Below are 27560 nucleotides of genomic sequence, written 5' to 3' on the forward strand. Positions count from 1 at the left end.
CTGATCTCTGTCAAAGTGGAGGGTTGCCCGCAAGCTACGTATACCTTGATCTTACTAGCAAACAAAAGGAGAAAAAAGGGATAAAATTTATATAGCAATGCCTCCTGGCTTTGTAGCAGAGAAGCAGGTGACCGGAGAAATCATCCTCTCCTTCTTTTAGGAGGTAGATCAACCTCACTTGGTGTTAAAAAAAGAAAAATCAAACTTTATTCTTTTAGGGAGAAGAGAAAAGGAAGGTATTTCTTTTTAACTTTTAACAAATTACATGCAAAAACATCCACTGATGGAAGAGGTAAAATGCAAAGTTGTTAAAAATCATAAAATCCTGAAAGAACCTCCAGTAGAAAAAACAGGTAGTCCTCAAGTTATCATTGCTCATTTAATGACCATTCAAAGTTATAACAGACACATCCCAAAAAGGTATGTACAACCTGGTTCTGAAGTTCTGGCCCTTGTCCCATAATCACATGGGCATGATTTATGGCATTTTTGAGCTGTGGTGCAGTGGTTAGAATCAGTATTGCAGGCTAACTCTGCCCACTGTCAGGGATTTGATCCTGACTGGCTCAAAGTTGACTCAGCTTTCCATCCATCCGAGGTTGGTAAAATGAGGACCCAGATTGTTGGGGGCAATATGCTGATTTTGTAAACCACTTAGAGAGTCACATGGGCGGCAAGCCATTCCCACAAAGGAAGCCACACCCACAGAGTAGGTTCGAACAATTTTTGAAACCCTCCAGTGGAAAAAATTAACTTAGCATAATAGCAATAGCATTCAGACTTATAAACTGCTTCACAGTGCTTCACAGCCCTCTCTAAGTGCTTTACAGTATAAGCATTTTTGCCCCCAACAATCTGGGTCATTTTACCGACCTTGGAAGGATGAAAGGCTGAGTCAACCTTGGCCCTGTTGGGATTTGAACTGCCAAATTGCAGGCAGCCAGAAGTAGCCTGCAGTACTGCATTCTAATCACTGTGCCACTGCGGCTCAACTCAAGTTAGTTTAACCCTAAACTAACTTTTTCCTATTCCTTTAGAAAATTGATGACTCTTAGAATTGACATTATCTACTGTCAGTTTATCACCTGGAACATCCCGCTTTTACCATATCCCAATTTCAATCTGAGGCTGGGGAGAAATGTGAACTGCTAGTTTCCTATTAACTTGATTTTCCTAATTAACAGGGGGGAAAAAAGGATTTGATGACATCTATTTATTGCGTCCTTGCCAAAACCTATGTTACTCTACTTGAGATGCAGAATACTGTGTGTCTATTCACTGTCTGGAAGCAACTGTCAATTCTATAAAATACAAGCAGTGTCACAACAGTCGAATGTGACAAATATATCATAATGGAACATAAATTTATATGCCCCAAACTATTTTGGATGCAACAGAGTTGCCCATTATATAAGGAGTATGTGCAGGCAGAGAGTTTGTTCTCCCCAAATTCATTAAATAGGGTTTGATTATATTACAGAGCACAATTGGGAAACTCTTTGAAGCACGTGGGAATGCATATGTTAAGACCCCTCTTTTTACTCCCAAAAGCAGCCATATAGTCACCCTACTTCATATGGATACTTCAAAAGGTTCTTCCAGCTGTCTCCACATGTGTATGAACGCACAACCACTTTGTTTCAAAGTACATTTTTCAAAGAATTTGAAAACCTAATATACAGAATATATTGGCCAAATCAACAGCTATAATTAGGGGGTGATTAAAGACAGCGAACATGAAATAAGTGTAATGTAGGGAAGACCTTGGGAGATTAGGAAATAATGGACCAATGTTGCTGGTGCCCTAACCCTAAACCTAAGAGCCGAAGTGGCGCAGTGGTTAGGGTGCAGTACTGCAGGCCACTTCAGCTGACTGTTATCTGCAGTTCAGCGGTTCTAATCTCACCGGCTCAAGATTGACTCAGCCTTCCATCCTTCCGAGGTGGGTGAAATGAGGACCCAGACTGTGGGGGCGATATGCTGACTCTGTAAACTGCTTAGAGAGGGCTGAAAGCTCTATGAAGCGGTATATAAGTCTAACTGCTATTGCTATTTTGGAGCCAGGTGGAATCTCTGCCATCCAAGGATTCAAGCGTGTTTCTCTTCCGGTTTCAGTAGCACTTGTTTCATCATTGCAACTAGTATATATATTAGTTAAAAAACAATAGGACATAATTGAGTATTTCTTGTGATCCTGATTAACACTTCCTTAATCTCAACATTAAATAGATAACCGTGGAATAAGCTCTATGTGAAAAGACTGGTTAGTTCTATGTTGAGCACACTAGTCACAAATTAGCTTTATAATGTAATCCCAAATACTTTATGAATAGCTTGGAGTCATGTGAATTAGCCTAGAATTTTTCTGTACATATTGAAATGTATTTATTTTAATGTATGGATGTATACATGTGTATATACAGTTGCATTTGCGCTGATAAATAAATAAAGGGAGACTAGTATAGATCTATTTCAAGCTATTTAGCTCTCATCAGCTAGCCATACCCTTACTGGGATTCGAACCTGTGCTGTATTACATATTAAGCAGTTGTGTTAACCACTAAGCCACAAGGTTCTCCTTCCTTCCTTCCTTCCTTCCTTCCTTCCTTCCTTCCTTCCTTCCTTCCTTCCTTCCTTCCTTCCAATGTGTTGCAGCTGTCCAATTCCAATGGACCCATAAAAACAGATATATATAAAACCACATAGACAACCTACATTAAATGTCCTGTCCCTCTTCTCTACCTTGTCAACCAGAGGATTGCCAACTACAATTGAAACCAATCCTGGAAATATCCCCTTTCAACAAATGCATGAATGCATGATAGAGGCACACACACATAAACATTTACATTTGCCGTAAGGATCTTCTAAAGAAGAGCCAAAATGTTTTTATTAACTTATTCATGAAAATTAATTGTAAAACAAGGCATCCAATGTATAGATCACTCATCGAGATATATTAACCTTTCTTTCACATACATGCAAACCACCATTGCAGACGCAAACACCAAGACACACTCACACATGGCTTCCTTCTTCCAGGACAAGCAACAAAAAAAGAAGAAATACACCAGACGGTGATGCTTTCAGAGCATGAAGAAATACGGAAGGAAACTGGATGGTGGTGAGCAACAGAAGGATACTGGATAGGGATGGGGGGGGGAAAGAAACGTAATCCAATTTAAGCATTATTTTAAAGAGGGGGAGGATAAAAATATAGTCAGGTAAACTACAGAGATAGCAGCAATAGTATTTATATACCACTTCATAGTACTTTTATAGACCTCTCTAAGCAGTTTGCAGAGTCAGCATATTGGCCCCAACAATCTGGGTCCTCCTTTTACCATAATACTGCATTCTAACCACTGCGCCACCATGGCTCCTGATAGCAATAGCAATAGCAGTTAGACTTATATACCGCTTCCTAGGGCTTTCAGCCCTCTCTAAGCGGTTTACAGAGTCAGCATATTGCCCCCAACAACAATCCGGGTCCTCATTTCACCCACCTCGGAAGGATGGAAGGCTGAGTCAACCTTGAGCCGGTGAGATTTGAATCGCTGAACTGCAGATAACAGTCAGCTGAAGTGACCTGCAGTACTGCACCCTAACCACTGCGCCACCTCGGCTCTGATGAGCTCTGTAACTCCAGAGGCACCTAGCAATAGCTAATGGAACAGCTAATGGAACTTCCAAACACACACACACACATACACACACAATTCTACTCACTGTCAACACACCCCGCTCCCCAATTCATAGGTAATTATGAAAAACTTCAACTTCCAGGAAATGGTGTGGAATACTATAACTCCCAACTCAAGGGCCATCAATGAGATTGAGGTTGAGTTTCTATTGGTAAACACTTCCAATTCAAACATGAATTACGGTTCCTAGTGTTCAAAATAACACTATGCTTTTTTAAAACATGATTTCCGAACCTTTTACTTGGACTATTTCTCACATTGTACTACCTTATTTTCAAAGTTCAAAATATAAACACATGGATACAACACTGAAGCATAAAATAAGAATCGCCTTGAGGTTAGTCCATCTACTCCAATATTTATCATGTAGTGACCATATGCTTCTGGAGCTTACAGATATAAAAATGTTAGGCTTCACCAAATTATTACTTTTCTCACTGTATAATTTTCAGCGATAATTTTATATATCTAGGAGACTCTACTTAAACTTAAGTAGAGACTCCTAAATATATAAGCCATTTAAAAAAAAAAACAGCACCATCACTTATAAATTAAGGCAGGGACTGTCATAATAATCTTGTAATAGTGGAATCCATAAATTCAATATTCTGCAATCAGATACTACTTAAATTAGCATTATAAACCATTAGATTTCTGGGCACCAAGCAGAGACTATGATGGATATTGTAAACTAGCACGTTTAGATGGAGAAAGTTGTTTTAAGCTAATTTTAAATTTAACCGAAGCTCAAAAGCTACACGGTGCCATAGTTTAAAACCTGATCTCGTAAAAATACATAAAAGATTTTGTTCTTCCTTTAACAACTCCGGTATTCCAGCTAGCCAGATCATTCTTAATCCCCAGGGTTAACTTATTATTAAAATAATGGATAATAATACTGTAGAACCAATACCTCTGAATACACCAGTGAGAACTATTTTATATATAATGACATCAAAATATTTATTTTTTAAAAAGAATTCTGAATTTTGAAGTGTCTTCCCGAGATACTTTGGCTCAAACATGCACGTTAAGGAGTTTGCAGAAAGTCGGGCGGTGTATGTTTAAAAGCCAATTAATTCAAACTCTGGGTTGTCCACAAATACCTCGCTTGGTAGCTTATTGGGATATCTGCTATTCCTGACCTTAATTTTCTATCAGATTCTTTTAATTGAACAAGGGAACTTGACCGTCTGCAAATCAGAATACCAGCTTTAAACATCATTTTATTTATAAGCATTCTTCTACTTCCTACATTTCTCACACTGACATTTTTTAAAAAATATTGAATAGTTTTCCAGAAAAAAAAGTACTGAGAGACAGCTTGACTGTTAATAAACAATTTTATAAGTAGCTGCATCCATCAGGGCAGCTATTTTGTGAATAAGATGCAACCCTCATGATGGTTTCTAATGGCTGTAAAAAATCCAAATGTATCTTACTCATCCCACAAGGTCATCTATCTCTAATATGTAAACATATAAAGATCCCACATTTTAAAGAAAATTCCATAATGTAATTCACAGGAAGGAAACTATATATTTGGGGAACTATAGCTGGCAAATAGTGATTTAGAACATTCGAAAGATCTTAAAAATACTCCATAGTAGCTGCTGCAAATCATGGGTTCCACATGGGAAATGCCCTGGGAGTTTTACTCCTAAAATAAGCTTAACATTAAAGAAAAAAGTTGATTTCAACCCAAAACCTAGAGAGAAGAAACTTTGATCTTTTCTATTACCATTGTTTTGTTTTTGTTTTTATTTCCAAAGGTTTTATTTCTTTTAAAACACAAATATTTCATCGTTCGTCAATCATTAAAACATCAAAGTACAATTTTTTGTGGGGGGGGGCTTCCCTCCCTCCACTCCCCCTACCCCCCTCCTTCCCCCCCCTGACTTCCCAGAACCCGTACACGGTATGGATTTCTAACAAACACAGTCTAAAATCTATTGGGGGAAAAAAAAGAAATAAAGAAATTAATGACATTCTGCATTGACCTTAGCTTCTTCTTGCTGAACTAATTTTAAACAATTTAAATCATTTCTGATCTTAAGCATAGGCTAACTGGAATTTCTTGGTCCCGTATTTATTTTGTATATAGTCAATCCATTTTTTCCAGTCTCGTTTATATCTCTCATTTGAGTGATCTTTAAGATATGCCGATATTTTAGCCATCTCGGCTAAGTTTGTGACTTTCAATGTCCATTCTTGGATTGTAGGCAAGTCTTCCTTCTTCCAGTATTGCGCCACCAACAGTCTTGCTGCCGTTATTAGGTGCAGAATCAAGTTAGTCTCTACCACTGTAAAGTCAGTACATATACCTAGTAAGAATAGCTGAGGAGTAAACTTTATCCTTCTTTTAAAGATATTTTGCATAACCCACCATATTTTTATCCAAAATGAAGAAACTTTGATCTTGTTCAGGTGGATGCCATAGGTCCAATCACATCCACCATGGCCATCTTAGAACAACATCCCTACTTAAGCAGGTGACTGCAGGAATCATTCATTGTTTTGCATTGCCTGAATCCAGTAATTATGATTAATTTATACTTCCATTTTCTATGGCCCCGGGCAATTGAATTAATTCATTAAACCATGGTTCAATTAACCACGGGTAAATGTATTGTATAAACATGAGAAATTATTAATAATGAATGAGAGATGCAAAATTAAATCACATTAACTTGGTATATACTTCATTATTCTTTGGTCAGGAAACATAAAAAGTAAACTATAATTAATAATCAGTGGAACTGCTTAACTGTAATACAAAACTGCAAATGTTTTGATATATAACTAAGGGATTGAGAATATCCCCTAAAGCTACTACAGAATTCAGATTTTTCACAAAGTCGATAGCCATCTGCGTAAGCAAAAATTGCTTTATTTCTTCTATCTCCGAGGTCCCTGTGATACATCTGAAAAAATTAACCTAATCATTAGGGCCTTAATATTTTTAAAAAATTATATTAGAAAGGTTATGCTGCTAGAATTAATAAATTAATATCAGGGGTCTTCACATCTTATCCTTTGATAAGATGTGAAGACAATATTGTGTATATTGTACACAATATTTTAAAAAGGCAGGAACATAGAAAATCTTCATGTAGAATGAAATAGATTTTGAGTAACTTAGAAATTTTTATCATATAAAATGCTCCACAATGAACACAAAACCCCCTAATTAAAGAGAAATTGAATAAATGTAAGTTAACAGAGAGACATTCTTGACTGTTGCATGAAAGATACATTGTGTAGCAACACACAAGTTATGAACAGTGAAACTGATTATGTTACATACAGTACAAGTCAACGTACTGTATTTTATTTCTGCTTTGCTTAGAGATGGGTTGAAACATTTGAAGAAACAGAAATATCAGAGTTTCTGTTTCCAAAGAATTCAGTAACTAACCATTTCCATTAAGGCCCCCAAATTAAAACAAATATATTAATTGACAACAAAGGATTTTTAAACATATGCTTCATGGTGAAAAAGAAGTGAAAGCTGACAACCAAACAGGGAAAATTTTCAAAATAAAAATTACTCAAGAATTTGGTTCTTTGCATCCTAGCTTCTCCTTTAAAAGATATGCACCAGGGAATCTGTCTGGAACCAGGTTAATAATCAGACAGAAAAGGTTTATACCCTATTAAGATAACGAAGATAAAAACTAAAGAATGTATGTAGAGTTGTTGTTAATTCCTAATGACTAAGTTACATTTTCTGATTCCTTACTAATTCAAATGGCAGCAAATGAAATGAAATTAAGCACTCCTATTGTACTGCAAAAAAATATTGTCACCTGGATTCATAAAAAGGAATGCTACAAGCTATTACTTCCCTAAGCACTATTTTCATTAATACCTAACTTGGACTTCAAAATGCCTGAATAACAATAGCAATAGCACTTAAGACTTATATACCGCTTCACAGTGTGTTACACACCCATCTCTAAGCGGTTTACAGAGTCGGCATATTGCCTCCAACAATCTGGGTCCTCATTTTACCGACTTCGAAAGGAAGGAAGGCTGAGTCAACCTTGAGCCGGTGAGACTCGAACTACTGAACTGCAGGCTGCCAGCAGTCAACAGAAGGAGCCTGCAAAACAAATATGGGACTAAGAAATTCCAGATAGCCTATGCTTAAGATCAGGAATGATTTAAACTGTTCAAAGTTAGTGTAGCAAGAAGCAGCTAAGATCAATGTAGAGACGTTTTTTCTTATTCCTTTTTTCTCAATATATTTTAGACTGTGTTTGTTAAAAATCTATACCGTGTACGGGCTCTGGGAAGTCGGGGGGAGGGAGGTGGGGTGGTGGGGGGGAGGGTGGTGGGAGGGAGGGATATATACTAGGTTAGATACGATGTGTTAGATTTCAATGTAATGTGATTTCACATGTATACTGTTTTTCTTTAATTTCTCTGTAAAAATAGGATAAGTTAAGTATATTGACATATAGTGGAAATACACCAAGGGGAGGAGGAGTGGATAGAAGAAAGATGGGTAGAGAGGGCGGGAGAGAGGAGGGGAGGGAGGGTGAGAAGGAAGGGAGGGAGGGTGAGAAGGAAGGGAGGGAGCGGATCGGGAGAGAGGAGTGGTAGAGGGAGAGGGGAAGTAGGGTAGAGGGGGATGATGGAGGGAAGATAGAAAGTTGGAGGGGGGTGGAAGAAAGAGGTGTACGGAGAGTGGAAGAGGTATATTGGGTTTCTATTTTTGGGGGTATTGTTGACAAGAGGAATTGCTGCGATTATTGTTTAATGTTGCATGGTTCCGGCTATGCACAGTATATATGTGAGTGTATGAAAATGAAAAAATGGAAAATATAAACCTTTTACGTGAAAAAAAGAAGTAGCCTGCAATTCTGCATTCTAACCACCCCACCACCATGGCTCTTATAGAACCATGAAGAACACAGTGAAATGGGCAGGAGAAGGACAACATAATTTTTAGAACACTCCATTTCCTATATTAGTATACTTTCAGAACCAGAAGAATAAATTAAGAAAATGGCTCTAAAGTTGACTGTTACTGTAGTAAAGTTTGAGTTAACCTAATCTCCAATTACATCAAACATTACTAATGTGCACTGAGCAGAATCAGATTCAATTCCAGCTACAAGCACATGTTTTAAGACCAGTCACTATCTCTCAACACAAATGATCCTACATGGCTATTGTGGAGAAAAATTGGTGGTATGGGCCGATATCAAAAGAAAAGTGTAAAATTAAGTACTTCCAACAAGCAGGATTAGTAGGAGACAATATTGCTATTAGTCTTTGATGGCATAGCTGCAACAGGGTCAAAATGTTCTTTACAATCATCGGAATGGCAGCTCACCCTACAGAGCTCTGAAAAGGGATCATTTCTATATAGAAAAATGATTCTAGGAAAATTTAGCAAAATATAGCCTCAAGTAATAGAAAAGCAATTTCCCTTTGTGCAACCTAACCATTAAGGCGTGTGGCTGTAGAAATTAGACACTGTGCTGAATGAGGGAGTTGGTATTTGTTCACATAGAAGAATAAATTTTCAGACAAACTTTGTGATTTATATAAAAATTCATGAGGGGAGGAGCCAACGTCGCGACGATACGGACGTGCGGTCTCGATGCTCCGAGACCGCAGCCGATACTTTTGTCGCTGGGTGGTGCAATCGGACCTAAAAAGTCCCACAGAGACGGTGAACAGGAAGAATATGTCTTGCTGATCTCAGGGACACCGCAAGCCAGCGACAAAAAATCTAGCCAAGGCTGATGAAGTCGGGGCGACTCCAAAATGGAAGGATACGGAAAGAGAAAGTGTTTCCAGCTGGTGAGGAATTTTTACCGTTTTAAAAAGAGACTGCCTATAAAAAACTTAAAATTAATTTAAATTGGAGAACAGAAGAAATAAGCAGCGGAATTAAATTTGAAATGGTTTTGGACAGTGGGTTAGCTTATTTTTTAAATGCGATCTTCATGGATGGAATTTATGCAAGCCTTTTAAAAGTGTTAATGGAGGATGTTAGAAATAGTAAATGAAATGCCAGTATGTGGTTATGTATTAAATCTTGGTATAATTTATGATGAAGGGCGTTTAAACAATTATAGGCAAATGAAAATGGAGATATGATGAGGGTAACATGTATAAATATCTGAGTTAAAATATTTGAGTTAATATGAATTATGTTTGTTGACTGTGGAAGTCTTTTTGTAACCAACTGATAGACTTTCTACAGCATATAAAGAAGGATGTGTTGTGTTTCTTTTGAAAATTTAAAAAAATGTATTAAAAAAATTCATAATTTGTAAGAATTATATTCTAAAACATAGTATTAAGTTTTCATTCTTAATTCTTTTGGGAATAATAGAATATATTAAAATAAAGAACCTAAATAGTTTTTTTCCCTTTCTTGCAAAAGGAAAAATACCCTAAAATATCAACTGAAACTCGTCATATTATGTGTACAATTAAAATTACATCTCTTTTTTACACTACAGCTTTCATTGTCTCAAGCCAGCAAAGCAATCAACAGATGCTGTATAGGGTAGGACCTAAAATATATTTTCTTGAAAGAAACAAACAAAAAATGCAGCAAAATTACCAAAAATTCCAGAAAAATAAAAAGCATCAGTCAAAATCAGGGAATTTCAGATTATGCACAAAAGATATCTTAAATATGATTGACAAGAAATGTAAAATCTTCTGATCAAACAAGTTATTTCACTGGAATACATCTGACTAAACAAGACAATCATCTCTACACTGGGTTAGCATATTAGGATAAATCATGTCTAATTTTACCACTATAATTGGGTGGGTTTTGAAATGGTCTACAGGGAAATGTATTGCTAGGAGATTCCCATTTACCTTGATGCTAACAGGCCATGTTGTGACAGGAGCCATTCTGTTAATGAGGAAGTCTCCATCTTTCATATCACTATATAAGAAACATAACATACTCTCAATATTTTAAATGGGTCCATTCCATTCATTATGATTATGGGTCCCTGCCTCATTTCAGCCCTCTTGCTACTTGATTTGTATTTCGTTCTTTCAACTATCAGTCACTATCCTGAAGTCCCTCAGTCTTCACAGGTTCTTCTAGCATATAATTTGTATTTTTTTAAAAAATTAAAGATAACATAATAACTAACAAAAATTAATGCAGAATAAAGAGAAGGGACAGAGAGAAGCTTCTGACTTCCTTTGCAATAAATACAAGTAGGATGACAAAGTTATCAGCCATAAATTGTAGATATTGTGTTTTCTCTAATCAAAACAAATTAATTTAATAAACTCTTCAAGGAGGCATTTTGCAATCTGCCTCTTATTCTTCAGCGAGGTGGTCGATACTGTTCTACTCCATTGTCAGAGTACCATTTTGGTTTCTTAAAAACTAGCTCTCAGAAAACTACATTGGTTATTGGTGTGTTATTGACAACACGCAGACCTGTTTAGTCTACATTGTGATCATCTTGTTCTTAATGTCTTTCAGGAAACTGGTGTGCATTTCGAAGTATTTTAAAAGTACTGACTTGCCCTGAAGCAGGTTCATTCATATCCCCATCTCACAGAGATTGCCCTAGATATACAGCTACATTTCCTCTTATAGATGCGGATAGAGCTAAATCAGCTATTCCAGGAATTAGTGAAATTATCTCAGTCCAGCTGCTAAGGGTTCTTCGTAAACATACTTTAGAGCTTAGCCAATGCTGTGGATAATCTCGCATATCAAAAATTGAATAATCTCACTAATATGAACATTGTCTGCCATTATAATTTACTGTTCTTAAACTTTGCTCAAATTTTAATTGCAAACTTGTTTCTGTGCAAAATTCCCCTTCAGTTCATAATATAAAACAAGAATCTGCAGGCTTAGTTAGCAAAACAGGAGTCGCATTTATACAGCTACAGCAATATTTGAACAATCTGTCTTCAAAATGACGTTATAGGCATAAGGAAAATGTTGGACTTTAATGCAGTCTTGGTTTATTATCTCGTTAATTACCTTGATAACTGCAATAAAACATAATCAGATGTTTGATATGGCTTAACAATACTTCTTGAAACATCTTGTTTAGAACTACACTGAAAAATCTGAGTTTATATGCATCATCATCTTTGTCTCTAAATCTATCGTAATAATATCTACTTGAAATAATCTGTTTTTTTCTTATAAATAAATTTAGCATTTATAACAAGGGGGCGAGTCACTAAGAAATTCACCAATTTGCTGGTTAGATTACTTTAATGAGAAATTGAGAATATCACACAACTGAAAAACAAGAATTTGTTTTTTAATTGATTTCGGATTCTTATAATCAAGACCTAATTCTACTTTGTGAAATCCCTTCCTATCAAAAATACACAAACTATGTTTCACAGACTGTCTTCTTTGGGAAGAATTCTGGATATGCTCTGAAACTCAAGATTCAAAAGGAATGTACTGTTTGGGAAAAAGGAAAAGAAAAAATCCAGATTGGCTCAGATGTCCTATGGACCATGCCATTCCAGGACAATGGACCATGCCATTCCGGGACCAGGATACCACAAGCTGCTTCCCATATGGAGCATTTATTTTTGAAAATGGCCAAGCCAGTGACAGGATGGATCACTGTGGAATACTTCAGAAAATTCTATTCCTGAATCAGTGAGCTGTCCTTAATTACAAATATCTGCTACTCAGAAAAAATTAGTAATACATATTGCGAGGGAAGAATTCTAAACAGAAATTTATTATTCTTGTTATGTGCAATTTTCCTCTTTGAAAATAAAGTCTGTTTTATTTCATTCCTCTTCTTTGAAATAAGTTATTTGAAATATGGCTAAACTGGAGTAGATCAGACTTAAATGGAGTTTGGTATTTTGTGTTTCTGCTTGTTTTGTGAAACTCAGCCATTCTTGTAGCAACCTAGGTGAACCAGATCCTCACTTTATGCCATTACATAGTTTATGTGAGCATTATATGCTATGAGAACACAAGAATTGTATTTTTTTTTAAAAATACAGTTTTGCAGTTAATTTAATGTGTCGTTTCTTTTCACAAAAATTCTCATGCTTAGCACTTCACAGTGACAAATTTACTTCACAATAATGTGTTAAATTGTCTTTCACTTTATACACACACATATATATTCATCAATGAAGACTGATATATTGAAAACTTTACTAAAACAATTACACACATCTCATGCAAAAAATATATAAGCAAGCATGTCCAAAATGAAATCTGTAAAGGCTTAGGTAATAGATCTAGTACATCCAACTCGCACCTATTCAGTAGAACCGGTTCGTCAAATCTACCGAACCAGTTAGAAGAGGTTCCACCAGTGGACCCGGAAAGCAGGCCACACCTACAGAAGAGGTTCCAAAGTTTTTTGAAACCCACCACTGGTGGGTGTGTAATGTCCCACAGTTATCTACGCATTAATAATGATCTAGTAATATTTCCTTATACATTTTAGGGACCTTTCCTTACATAATTGGTGTTTTCTTTCATACTTTTGGATTTCTAATTTCTGTTTCCGTTAGTTGGCAATTGCTAAAACCAATCCCACGTGAAAAAGTATTCAAAGCCTTCTTGATTTTAATTGTCAATTTATTTATTCCTGCACATTGTAATATTTATTCATTTACATATCTCTGTTTTTCCACTGTTGTGCAAACACAATTCCAGCAGCTGCTAACATGTGTAAAATTAAATATATATTATACTCCCTTTCAAATAGCCAACAAAATATTTCTGGTTTTAATTCCATATCTTGCTTTACGATTGCTTCTAACCACTAACTTCTGAATAGCTACTTGGACCGGCCTAAGTACTAATTCATAATTTCATATCTGATCACATGGGCGGCAAGCCACTCCCATCTGGTCACATGGGCAGCAAGCCACTCCCATCCAGTCACATGGGTGGCAAGCCACTCCCACAAAGGAGGCCACACCCACAGAGTAGGTTCCAACAATTTTTGAAACCCACCACTGATTCATAGGCAATTAAAATTTATCTGAAACATTATAGACCAAGGAAGCAAACATTCTGTGTCAGATCATCAAATAGTAGTCTGATACACAGGTGGGTTGCTAATCTTTTTACTACTGGTTTGGGTTCGCTTGTGCGTGCACACAACACTTCCACGCATGCCACTACTACCGGTTCGGCCGATGTGGGCCGAACTGGCACCTCTGGTCCAACCACTGGAATAGAGAAAAACAGAACTCCCAACGATCAATAATTTGGGATTTTAAAAAGTGGCAAGAAAGCTCTTAATTTAATGACAGAGACTCATATTAAACAGGCAATAGATTATTTGCATGATGATTACTGGATTGTATTATATCTACCGGCCCATCACCAGGAATACTGTGGGCGTACGACCTGAGGAAACTCCCAATACTGACTAATAATGAGCAAGAACTTCCTTGGGGATAAAAAGAAAATTCCAGCAATTGCTTAATCAGCACCTGTTAAGTATGTAAATCAAGCTCACATCCCATGAAAATGTTTGCACTGTGGAGAGGCCAGTCCATTGTTTTAAATGGTGTATAGCATGACGTTACCCGTGAAGCAGACCACTAAAAACTATTCAAACACTGCCTTAGCACAAATGTGGAAACCTGTAATACCATGCAGTACTAGGAAAGAAAAAAGGGAGAAAGAAAACAAGGCAATCTGCAATTTTGCATCCTGGTTTAAGCAATCTAAATTTAAACAATTTGCATGCATACTAAGCATACTTTATAAAAAGTACTTGGTAGGTTAGAAATTAAAAGCAAAGCAAAATAATAGAGAAATTGTAAGCTAATATGAAAGTTCATTAATATGAACCAGAATTATGGTAGGCTTACTCACTGTATATTTAATAACTTAAAGCATGTCTCATTCTTATGCGACAGAAATGCCGTTACATACTTAGCTTATCATAAGCAAATAACTGTACACCTTTATAGATGTACTACGTTTATAGATGAACTAAGGAAGAAGGATATATTCATACACAGAATTCCCAAAGGCCACTGCTGTGTTGGAATTTGGAACCATCTCTCTCATGGGCAAAGCTGGTGTATGTCTGTTTACACCTGGCATGTAATGGTTGAACCAAATCTCAGCATAGAAAAATGAACAATAGATATAAATTTGTTTTTGTTTTTATATCAGCTGTCTTTCATTGTAGAAACACAATACTATTCATAATCAAAAGTATTCCACATCTGTGGGCGTACTTAAAGCAGCAGAGAATTATCAGCCGTATTTTGAAAATGGACAGGGAAATATTCTTTATTGTCTTCCTAACACTAACGTTATCTTTTCATGTTGCTATTTTTATTTTTATTTTCTAGAATAAGGTCAGAAACAATGGCCAATCTTACTAATGACATTGGGTCAAAGCCTTATCATTTTTTTCTTTTACATTCTTCTGTTTCATAAATGTTTAAAATGACAGCATTATGTCTACTAAACAGGGTTTGTTGCAAGAACCTCTTTAAAGTAATCCATTGGGCCAAACCAACATTTTAATGATCAGTTACTATTTGATGAAGAGATTAGCTACTTAAATAATGCAATACCAAATGTGATGATGCTGTTTTTGCCAACGTACAAAAAAACGTGTCATTTCCAAATTGGAGAGCTCATTTTATATTTGAGAAATCACAATGGAGCAACTTATACTTATCCACTGCATATGAATATTCAACATCATTTACCAGTTGTGGTCCTTTTATAGAACTAAAGGCCTTTTAAACAAACATATTCTTTAGCACCTTTGATCATTTTTTAGTTTACTTCAGTGGTAGTCAACCTTTTTCTACCTACCGCCCAGTAATGGATCTTTCTTGATGGAAAAATTTCCTTACTGCCCACCAGTTTTTGCGCAAGTGAGGAATATTTTTTAGAAAGGAGGGTGTTTTTTTAAAAAAAAGAAATGTACGTACATTTATCTTTTTATTTCTACTTTATGCATGTTTATAATGTTTTTAACTTTATAAAGTTTAATTAGAAAACAATAAAGTAAATTGAAATTAGCTTTAATAAGATTAATGAGATCTTTGAGGCTGATGCTGCGAGACTAAATATTTGATATCTGGTTCGATTTTCGTAAGGAACAAACTAAGGTCTCCTCTTTCGGTGATATTCAGACGGTTTCTCTGTTTGCTCATAATATGATTCTACAGCCTGATTCTACAAGATATGTGGTAGCTTCTGCCTGTCCCTGCTATCAATAGCAATAGCAATAGCAGTTAGACTTATATACCGCTTCATATGGCTTTCAGCCCTCTCTAAGCGGTTTACAGAGTCAGCATATCGCCCCCCACAGTCTGGGTCCTCATTTCACCCACCTCGGAAGGATGGAAGGCTGAGTCAACCTTGAGCCGGTGAGATTTGAACCGCCGAACTGCAGATAGCAATCAGCTGAAGTGGCCTGCAGTACTGCACTCTAACCACTGCGCCACCTCGGCTCCTCCATTCCTCCCCTTCCTCTTCCCACGTGTTTGCGTGCACACGCACTTTGGTTTATTGATGTTTGTGCTCGCGCCTGCCCACTCGCTCAAAAGGAGGTTTTAATCTCCGAAGTCCCTACCGCCCACCTGGAATCCCGAAACGCCCACTAGTGGGTGGTAGGGACCAGGTTGATGACCCACGGTTTACTTGGTTGAAATCACTCAACTCACCAGCCAAATGCAAAAATCTCAATTCCTTCAGGAGCCGAGGTGGCACAGTGGTTAGAGTGCAGCACTGCAGGCTACTTCAGCTGACTGCAGTTCTGCAGTTCGGCTGTTCAAACCTCACCGGCTCAAGGTTGACTCAGCCTTCCATCCTTCCGAGGTGGGTAAAATGAGGACCCGGATTGTTGTTGGGGGCAATATGCTGACTCTGTAAACCGCATAGAGAGGGCTGAAAGCCCTATGAAGCAGTATATAAGTCTAACTGCTATTGCTATTGCTATTCAGTCTACTGGGGAGCAACTCTCCAGAGTGCAGGTGGGTGATCTCACGATCTCTCCTTTTTCCAGAGAAACCTTGCTGGCCAGAAATTACATTTGACCTCCAATCTCCACCTCAATGCTCTCCTTCAGAGACAACCATTTTGCCATGAACCCCCCCCCCCCCCACAAGAAGTTCCCTCTTTGATCAGAAATTAATCTGGCCAATGAACACATTACCCTGCTCTGCTCCCAAACACTGGTGCTTTTTTTTTAAAGGATTCTGTAACTGTTCCATTAATAGCTTAGTAATATAAACCATTGCTGCAGGGATCACATAAACTATGAGCGAACGGCAATAATCCCCAAAGTGTGTGTCAGGACAAACTAGTGTTCCTGAAGGCCTTGTAGCAAGGGGAAAATGAAATATAATACAGGTGCCTGCAAGTACAAAAAAACCAACCCACCCAGAGTTAAGATTAAAAGGTTGTGCCAAAGGATAGATTAGAATCAGGATCTCTCTCAGTTAACATTCCTGGCCAATGTGACAAAAGGCACTCACGAAACTTCATTTATCCAGGTTTCCACTACTACTGAGCAATGTTTGTGCAGACAGGAAGTCTTTTCACTAACTGAAACTCTGCTAACCTTCATTTTTTGGAAACTGCCACAATAATTGTGTTTTAGTGACTCTGGTTCTACCCACAATGGTCTGGTTTTCACACAGCACCACATAGCAATAGCAGTAGACTTATATACCGCTTCATAGGCCTTTCAGGCCTCTCTAAGCGGTTTACAGAGAGTCAGCATATTGCCCCCAACAATCCGGGTCCTCATTTTACCCACCTCGGAAGGATGGAAGGCTGAGTCAACCCTGAGCCGGTGAGATTTGAACCGCTGACCTGCTGATCTAGCAGTAGCCTGCAGTGCTGCATTTAACCACTGCGCCACCTTGGCTCTTGAGAGATGCATCTGTCTGCCTAGTTGAACCAACTTATTAACTTATTAAGAATGAGCTTTTCAGGTCCTTTCATAGAATTTTACCGAAAATGTGCCGAAATGGATAAACTAACTAAAGAAATCCAGGGAAAGGAAGAATCAGAATTCTAGCAAATATGGGATCAATGGTATAGGTGGATGGAGGAAAGAAACAAAAATCAATGAAGGAATATAACAAAACTTGAAAATAATAGTTATGAGTAAAATAAGGGGGTTAAGAATGGTGAAATCCAAATGAAATACAATAGAAGGGGAAATAATATAAGGTGAGCGGTATCGATTGATGATTGCTATTAGAAAGAACAGGAAGCTCCTGTTTGTATTGTATTGTGTAAATGTGGTGTACGTCTAAGTTTTGTTTCTGTGTATTTTACATATTTGTTAATAAAAATATTTTTTTTAAAAAGAATGAGTCCTTTCATAGAATTTTACCTTATTGGAGAGCCGAGGTGGCACAGTGGTTAGGGTGCAGTACTGCAGGCCACTTCAGCTGACTGTTATCTGCAGTTCAGCGGTTCTAATCTCACCGGCTCAAGGTTGACTCAGCCTTCCCTCTTTCCGAGGTGGGTAAAATGAGGACCCAGACTGTGGGGGCGATATGCTGACTCTGTAAACCGCTTAGAGAGGGCTGAAAGCCCTATGAAGCGGTATATAAGTCTAACTGCTATTGCTATTGCTATTAAGAAATGGTCATATGATCCCCTTTTGCAACCTTCTGACAAACAAAATCAATAGGGAAGCCACATTCACTTAACAACCGTGTTACTAACTTAACAACTGAAATGATTCACTTAACAACCGTGGCAAGAAAAGTTGTAAATGAGGCAAAACCTACTTAACAAATGTTTCACTTAACATAAAGTTTGGGCTCAATGGTGGTCCAGGACTATGTATTTTTGATTTGAAGATACTCCAGATCTCCAGATTATAAAGAATAGCTTTGAGCACTATTCTTTTATGAAAATGCCACCTTTAATGACATTTTACTGCAAGTTTTAAAGTTACATTCAACTGCATGTATACAATGTTGCTACCTTTATTTATTTACCAATAGAATTATTTGCAACAGTATTTCTGAATACGCAAAGCAATAGGAAACAAAAATATTTTCTCATACCCAATATGTTCATTAGTTTAACACTAGTTTAACATTTGTTTCCACCAATTTGTGCTGAATGCAACAGATACATTTTATTCTAGAGTTTCCTATGATTTTGATACCATGACACCCCAAATTCTTAACCACTTTGGCTACTGGTTAAAAATTCTTCTCAGATGCTCATTCCGAATGTATTTTCTACAAAGTGAATTTTATTAAACCGCACTTGAGAAGTAGGCGAATGCAGAAGTTTCAACTCCCATTATAACAATTTGTGTAAGGGTTACTTCTTTCTAACCATCAAGAAATCGGCTTTTGAAAGTACAATAGTATCAAGAAACTTAAAGAAATATATTGTGTTTATTACTTCAAAAATGCTTTGGATTATGGCTATGAATTAGGAATCCCTGTCCAATCCCATGTTCAACTCAGATTAGAAGACAATATGTCAGCATTTTTTTTTTAATTTCTTGTCATTAATCATAAAGGAATTTACTTGGGATTCTAAATGACCTCTCATTCAGGCACTGTTGAGACCTGCATGGCATACCACAAACATAAATTCATAAAAAGTGAATATTTTTTGTTGCAGTGTTGAATACAAATTCCATTTATTTTTCATTTGCTTCCTCCTCTTTATGATTCTGACTGATAATAAGAAAGTGGTTCCAGGGGTACGTCTGGCTGAAATTTGCAGATATTCAACATAAAATAGCAATAGCAATAGCAGTTAGACTTATATACCGCTTCATAGGGCTTTCAGCCCTCTCTAAGCGGTTTACAGAGTCACCATATCGCCCCCAACAACAATCCGGGTCCTCATTTCACCCACCTCGGAAGGATGGAAGGCTGAGTCAACCCTGAGCCGGTGAGATTTGAACCGCCGAACTGCAGACAGCAGTCAGCTGAAGTGGCCTGCAGTACTGCACTCTAACCACTGCACCACCTCGGCTCGATAAAACCCTGGTTCTATTTGTTCACTCGGGAGTCAAGCTTCTACAGCTTCAGTTATGATTATGATTAGCTACAGGCAACACCAGTGGTGGGATTCAAATAATTTAACAACCGGTTCTCTGCCCTAATGACCAGCTGGTTGGGTGGGGCTTGCTGGTCATGTGACTGGGTGGGCGTGGCCAACTCAAGGTCACTCAGGTCGATGGGCGCTTCACCTTAGCTGTTACAATGCAGTAAGGGTTAACTGGAGAGGCAGTTTCTGTAAGCAGGTCAATAAAGATTAGGCTAGAAACAACACTAGAATGTTTCCTTCCTGCCTTCCTGACAGGATTAGCCCTGTAAAGTGGGAAAAAACAAAAGGAGATTTCTTCCAACAACCGGTTCTCCGAACTGCTTAGAAAGTTACCAACCGGTTCTCCCGACTAGGTGCGAACCGGCTGAATCTCACCATTGGGTGACATGTTAGATTATATGTAATATAAATAAAAATTAAAATGCAAATTGACATTTCTTAAGTCAATAATTCTATGCTACAAGTAATCCTTGACTTATGACCACAATTGACCCAAAAATTTCCATTGCTAAGCAAGGCAGTTGTTAAGTGAATTCTGACTCGTTTTAGGATTTCCCCCCCACAGTTGGTAAGCAAATCACTGCAGTTGTTAAGTGAGCCAGGCTTCCTCTACTGACTTTGCTTGTTGGAAGCTAGCTGAGAAGGCTATAAAAGGTGGTCACATGACCTCAGGATGGTGAAACTGTCATAAATACATGCCAGTTGCCAAGCAGCCGAATTTTGATCATGTGACCATGGAGAACCTGCAAAAGGTCGTAAGTGTGAAAAACAATCCTAACTCATTTTGTAAAGTGCTGTTATAATTTTGAACTGCCACTAAACAATTGGCTGTAAGTCAAAGACTACATGTATTGCTATGTGCTATTGTTATATATTATCTACTTGCATTTAAAGAATGAACAGAATTTCGTCATAATCACCCCATGCAGGTAGATTTTAAAGGAACTAATAAGAAGTTTAAAAGGTTGATGGCGTGCCAAGAAGAACAAGTCATACTTATTTTTCTTAAGAGGAAGACTAGGTTTTCGGTTCACCGACATTTGCGCACTGACAAAACCGCGCCGACAAAACCCCGACATCAAAATCGCGCCGACAAAATCGCGTCAAACTACATAGTGGGACGCGTATACGTACGTTATAACCCTAACCCTAATTGTGATTGTCATCGCGCTTTTGTCATCACGCATTTGTCGGCGTGCTTTTGTGCGCGCGATTTTGACATCGCGCTTTTGTCGTCGCGCATATGTGAATCACGCAATTGTCGGGTCACGGGTTTTTCTCAAACTGCATCTTTCATATAACCCTGCACCTCCATTTTCTAGGCATAATAATCATGGAAGTCATTCATCAGTCCTCTTATAAGTGTATTTATTTTGTTATTCTTATTATTGTACATATGTCCTGTCTTTCCCCTAAAACAAAAGGCAGTCCGAATGGAAACCTTCCCTCATTTTATCTCATCAAGGTAAAATTTTCATCCCTCTCTTTTTAGGATTAAAAAAAACAATGCTTGGCCAAGTCATCAAAGGAGGGTTTCAATTGGGCTTCTTCCTAGACACAATTCTACATTTTAATTATTGTTATCACACCGGTTCTCTTAAAAATACACACCTCCAGCCAAGAGGTGATAGGAGAAATAATAGAACGTTTCTTATGCTGTTGAAGAATAAGATTCTTCAACAGCATAAGCAACTTACTACTATTTCCAGAATATAGTCCAACACTTCCAATGTATAGGACAATAAAATATAGTCACGGATAGTTTAGTCTGACCCCTCTTTTTTAATGAAAAAAAAGCATCCACAGTAGAGGGTACTTATTTGTGTGTCCCCCTTACCTGAACATTATTGAAATATACAAAAATCAAAAACAACACCCTATACCTTTTGATATAAATTATACTATTTACCCGAAGCAAAGATAGAAAAGTTTGATTTTAAAAAGCACACACACACCCTCTTTCTTTCCCATCCTTTCACATTTTCTTCCCATGGTTCACAAGTCTAGAAAACAAACACATGTAAAATACTGCCAGATGCATATGCTATAGAAAGAGACATAGTCCAATTCGTTGTCTCAGGCATAATTGACCCAAAGGAAGCAGTTAGGAAGATACACCAGGGAGAGAAAGAGAAGGAGAGAGGGCAGGAAGAGGAAGAGAGAGGGTAGGAGTAGGGGAGAGGTAAGGAAAGAAGGAAGGGGAAGGAGAGGTGGGTGGAAGGGAGAGAAAGAGAAGGAGAGGAGGGTGGAAGGGAGAGAAAGAGAAGGAGAGAGGGCAGGAAGGGGAAGAGAGAGGGTAGGAGTAGGGGAGAGGTAAGGAAAGAAGGAAGGGAAAGGAGAAGAGGAAGGAAGGAAGTAGAGAGGGAAGGGAGGGAGAAAAGAAAAGAAAGAGAAAATAAGGTGGTGTTACAACAGGCGCTAGGGATGGTAAACAAAGCAATCCAAGCTGTACCTTATAACCTTTTAAATGGAATAACAATAGTATAAGAATGGCAAAGAAAAAGAATAACTATGTGACTGTATACCTATAATTGTATGTAAGAGAATAAATGACAGTAAGAATATAAAGCACAATATAGGTAAACAATCTTTGGTTATAAATAGCTAAGTGTAAATAAATATAGAAATTGTACATAAAAATGGATAACGAATAAGGAGACCTTGAATGCAAGATAGAAATGTATAGAAGGGAAAACACTAACTGCAAAGAAACCGATACGGAACTGCTGTATGATATAAACTTTTTGTTCCTGTGTTGTTTTAAGTCATGTGTCTGTTTTTGTTGATGTGTTTATGTGTTTAAAATAAAAATTTATATTAAAAAAAAGGAAGATACAGCGGTGAACCCAAGATCTTCTTGGTCTGCCATTGTGCAAGAAGTCACTATTTATATATCCATGTTGCTTGCTGTGAGGGCAACTCTAACCCCTAACGTAAAAGCACAATATAAATAGGACAAAATTAAGGATATTCACAGGGATAGCTCAGCTCAGTCTAACAACAGCCATTCAGTATGCAAAACCATAAAGCCACTAGCGGCAGAAAGGGATGTTCCTCAGTCACAACTGAAAGAGGGAAATTTCCTTAAATGGCACATTTACTCTTGGCCAACTATACCCCCAGTTGTGGGGGCACAACTGCATCATGCAGAACAGCCATAGCAGGAAACATGGCTTGTTGTTGTCATCTTTTTGGCAAGCCAATACTGTATAAAAGCAACCCGCGGACGAACAATGTGACAGCTCACAGAGCACTGTTGGCATAGCAACAGACAGGCCCACCACGGTGTTATTTTTACTCCAGACCTCCACTCCCATACTTAAAAAGTCCATTTTCTAAACTCAGTGGCAAGGCATTACTCCACTTCTATGATTCTCACCGACTCCGGGATCAATTCTACGACCCTAAACTCCAGCACGCGTCACCGTATGGCAAACATTTTATCACAATAGAAGCCTCTAGCATCAAATCTTAGAACGGTGGAGTAAGATATGGAGATATCACTCCCTTTCAAACCATCACAAAAACGTTAGTCGGAAAACAATTATAATGCAAGGCACTTTTTAATTGATGAAATGTTTTCTCACTTACCCCGAAAACTATCCTGAAACCAAACCATGAGTAAATGACAAAAAAAAAAAAAAATGACCATTTTCACATCATGTTCCATTCTTTGAGTTTTCCAAATGCATGCATACATAAACCCATGTACAAACCTATATATTGGTCGAACAAGATAAGAAATAAATGCCTTTAAAAAGTTGTAACGTATGGAAGTCCGAGAGAAGAAAAAATAAATAAAAATTTGCAGTGATGTGAAAGACTGAAGTTCACTTTTTTAAAAAAAAGATTTCTGTTGGACAAAAACACCCACCTTCTGTCTATCAATCTTTAAGAATATTGAATGTTGTAAGAAGGAAGTATGCACAGATGTTGTCTACTAACATCCAGTCCCAAAGACAGAAAGTGAAAAATGGCTTTCAGCCGCCAATATTATTGCACAACAAAACACACACCCTGCTGTGTTCTGCTGCTGCTGTAACATAAGCTATCAAAAAGGGAATATGTCATGGAGTTCCAGCATACGTTACTGAATTGAGAAAAGATAAGAGTCACAATACTTGGGACTTGTCATTCTGAAGATATATAATACAGGTATTATCAACATAGCTGCAAACCAGAACTTTGAACAATACCCAGTGCTTAAATCTTTCCACCTACCACACAAAATTTCTGACAGTCCATCCTTGTCTTTAAACTTTACAAAAAAAACATAATTATAATTATCAAAACTTCCTGAGGAACACACTGACAAAACGCACAGCCTAAAACATATATCAACTTTCTGTTATAATTAAAATTATGAGGCCGTTAAATGTTTTTTTAAGATATCAAAATAGAGTCAGACACTCAGACATAACAGCCAGTAAGAAGAATGCAGAAATTATGTGCAACTATAGTAAATTGCCAGTCTGAATCCCTTTTCTACATCATGCTATTATTACATTTGGTATATTCATATGGTTCAATTAAGGATTAGGGCTCCCTTGTTACACTGTAGCATCTAGTAACTTACCTACAATGTTTCAGTGTTAATAAAACTACTGTCCTTTTTCTTATATTAAAATATGATTGTATATGTTCAGAATACTGAAAACAAATTTCATACCAACTTGCTTATATGACCAAGAATCATTCCCTAGACAACCAGGCACGGCAGCATCACTAATCTGACATTATTATTTAGAATTTTATGAGAGGTATGCATGATTTAATCAAAATATTTAAACAGAAATCAATGAAGTTAATGTGTAAGTAAATCTGATCATCCAAAAAGTTAATATGATATATATTATAAGGAAATGAGATTTAGAGAAAACGCCAACTGTTAAAACTTCTCAGCATTAGGATAAGCTGTAAAATCTCCTCCCTTCTGGAGAGGATTTAAAAAAAAAGATAAATCAACATGTGTTGGGAAAATTTCGTCATAGTATCTCAGCTTCAGAACTGAGGAGAAGGGGCTACACTAGGTTAACTAATTCCTTTTGAATTCTAAGTAGTTTTTCGCAAATAGAAACTCTTCGCAGCACCAAATGAACGTGAAATTTGATTCTGGGGAACAGCAGTGCGTTTGAAATCATCTGTCAGACAAAACGAGAACTGTCTTGGCTGCAATCTCGAAGCTGTAGGGCAGAGATTTCCAACCTTGACCACCGTCTGAGGACTTCAACTCCCAGAATTCCCTAGCCATTTCAATTCATACGCCTTTGAATACTTAGCATGCAATGGGCAAACTCATCCCACCATTCCAGAATTATTCTTCACCGGCATACATAAACAGCAAACAGCCGCTTTCTATCACAAACAGGGAAAATTCACAGCAGTATAAATCGCACAAGAGATTTTGCCTTGGGCAAAAATGGCTCTCTAATGCAGTTATTTCCAAAAATACAACAGATACGTATAAGAGACAATGAATGGCAAACAAATAAACAAACGAATAAATAAACAACTCTTCCAAGTTTGCAATACAGTAACACCTCCAAAAGTACTGACACTCCCTAAAGAAATGAAGCTTTTATGCACTAATTGGAGAGATTTTAGGGAGACGCCTTTATTACTACTCCCCACACTGCTAAATGCAGCTTGAAAATAAACAGGAAGCCCTCCACTGGCCTCTTTGGGAGGAAGTATAAAACTGCAAACATATATAAATGTATATAAACGTGTGTGTATGTATGTATGTGTATGTGTATGTATGTTTGTACGCATGCATGCCAGGGAAAGCAGATTCTGACACCTACAGTTAAGTCAGCAATAATGTAAAAGGCTGGCTTTCTTATAGACATTGCACATTGAAATGTATTTTCTTTTAAACTGGAGAGGATAACAGCAGGATTTGAAGACCTAAGTGGTTTCCTTGTTTTGTCCCCCCCCCCTTTTTTTTAAAAAAAGAAAGAAGTAATTCCCGAAAGGAACTTACGGCAATTATTATTAGTTAACTTCTACAAACGAAACACAAACACAATAGGTGAATTTCAGATACTCCTTCAAACAACTGTCAGCAGCTACATGACTGGAATATTCCGATTAAATCTGGTTCCCAGTATAGCACTGAGAAGTATTTATGTCTGAATTCCTCTATGGGGAAACAACATGCATGCAAAAATAAACAACAGAGACATTCATCTTTTGTTGTTGTTGTTGTTGTTGTTATTTCTTCTCCAGAATAACTGGGACTGCAGGAGATGAGAAACCAGGTTATTTGAAACCCTCATCCAGCCAAGCTATGGCTTGTCACCTAGCAGAAGGCATTCTCACGATACCGTATTGGGAAGCGACCCAAAAGCGTGACCCGACAAAAGTGCGAACGCCATAAGCGCGCCGACAACACCGCAGCGCTAAAACCGTGATGTCAAAAGCCCGCTGACAACAGCGCGCCGACAGAAGCGCGATTTAATTTAAGGTAAGATTGACGGTTAGGTTTAGGGTTAGGTTTAGGGTTACGTTACAGCGCGCTTCCGTCGGCGCGCGCTTTTGTCGGCGCGCTTTAGGGCTCATTCGTCGCTCATTCGTCGCGCGGTTCTGTCCCCGCGCTTTAGTCAGGCGCGCTTTTGTTGCGCGCGCATTTGTGGTGGAACCCCCCAAAGCACCAAAACAATCAAAGCTCAACCTTAAATGAGAAAGAGAGAGATGGAAGAGGGTCAATCAAATCCTGGAGGGCCCAAAATCACCTGCCAGCCCATCTAAACCAAGCCCCGCCGGAGGAAAAAGACGCTCGCCCGCAGCAACTCAGCCGAGGGGGGGAGAGGATGCTCGAGTGCCTTTTGCTCAGCGCCAAGCTCCGGCTGGCAGCTGAACGCCCAACGTCCAAAGGGCGACAAAATAAACCAGGCCTCCCAGGACTTGGGAAAGGCAGAAGCAGCAGCATCGCTTTTCCTATCCAGCAGCAGATCCTTCATTCTCTCCCGGGGAGAAGAGAGAGAGAGACGGGGGGGGGGGGGTCCCTCTTTGACGGGGCGCGGGTTGACATGCAAGCGACCGATTGCCAGGCTGGCTCTGTCCTCGCTCTCACCTTCAAGGAGCTCCGTTGCCCAACGGCCTCGGGGGGGGGGGGGGCGTCTCCCCTTCTCCGCCCCGGCTTGCAAGAAGTGCCTTCTTTGGGGGGGGGGTCTTCGGGTCCCGGTTGGACGGCGCGGGGGCCGCTGCTCTCCGGCTGCTGCACGGTGGATTTAGGAGGGGGGGAAAGGCAGGAGAAGGTGGCGAGTTGCAGCCCGTTTGCGCGACCGCAGCAGCAGCAGCAGCTGGAGAGCAAGCGCCAGGCTGGTGGGGGGACAAGAGACGGAGGGAGCGAGCTGGCTGGCAGGCGGCGGTGGCAAACAGGCTTGGCGCTGGGCGGCCTCTCCGGGGAGTCGGAGGCGGGACCGGAGCGAGGAAGGGGCGGGATGCAAGAGGAACTCGGCCCCGGGAAGAAATCAATGGGGGGGGGGGGGGGAAACCCCAGGCGGTGCGCCTGGTTGCAAGCCGCTCTTCCTTTACGCACGTCCTACTGGAGCCTGGCACTCCTCCTCCCTCCGGCCCAGGATGCCCACGCCAAAAGCATCCTTGTCTTGACCCATTTGCAACGGGAGGGAGGGGGGGGGAGTATGGGGAGTGGGAAACAGCTGGCCAGCACACCTGGCTCCGCTTCAAGAAGCCCGCAGGAGGAGAGACCCCGCCCCGGCTTCAATTGCGGGCGCTGCGCCGACAAGAGGCTTGCAAACGAAGCGAGAGACTCCGGAGTGTTGGGCTGGACTGTGCCACTTCGGGTGGGCAACGCG

The 27560-nt window shown here is 38.8% G+C and overlaps 1 long non-coding RNA gene across 1 annotated transcript in view; it reads right to left on the reverse strand.

Moving 5' to 3' along the window:
- Nucleotides 1-27194, reverse strand: part of LOC116523669 — a 52181-nt gene extending 24987 nt beyond the window's left edge. The window contains exon 1 of the long non-coding RNA XR_004257098.1: nt 26816-27194. This is a non-coding gene — a long non-coding RNA (uncharacterized LOC116523669). The remainder of the gene's footprint in view (nt 1-26815) is intronic.
- Between the last annotated feature and the right edge of the window lie 366 nt (nt 27195-27560).

This window comes from Thamnophis elegans, unplaced genomic scaffold, assembly GCF_009769535.1.
Source record: "Thamnophis elegans isolate rThaEle1 unplaced genomic scaffold, rThaEle1.pri scaffold_88_arrow_ctg1, whole genome shotgun sequence".
In the NCBI taxonomy this organism is placed as follows: Eukaryota; Metazoa; Chordata; class Lepidosauria; order Squamata; family Colubridae; genus Thamnophis; species Thamnophis elegans.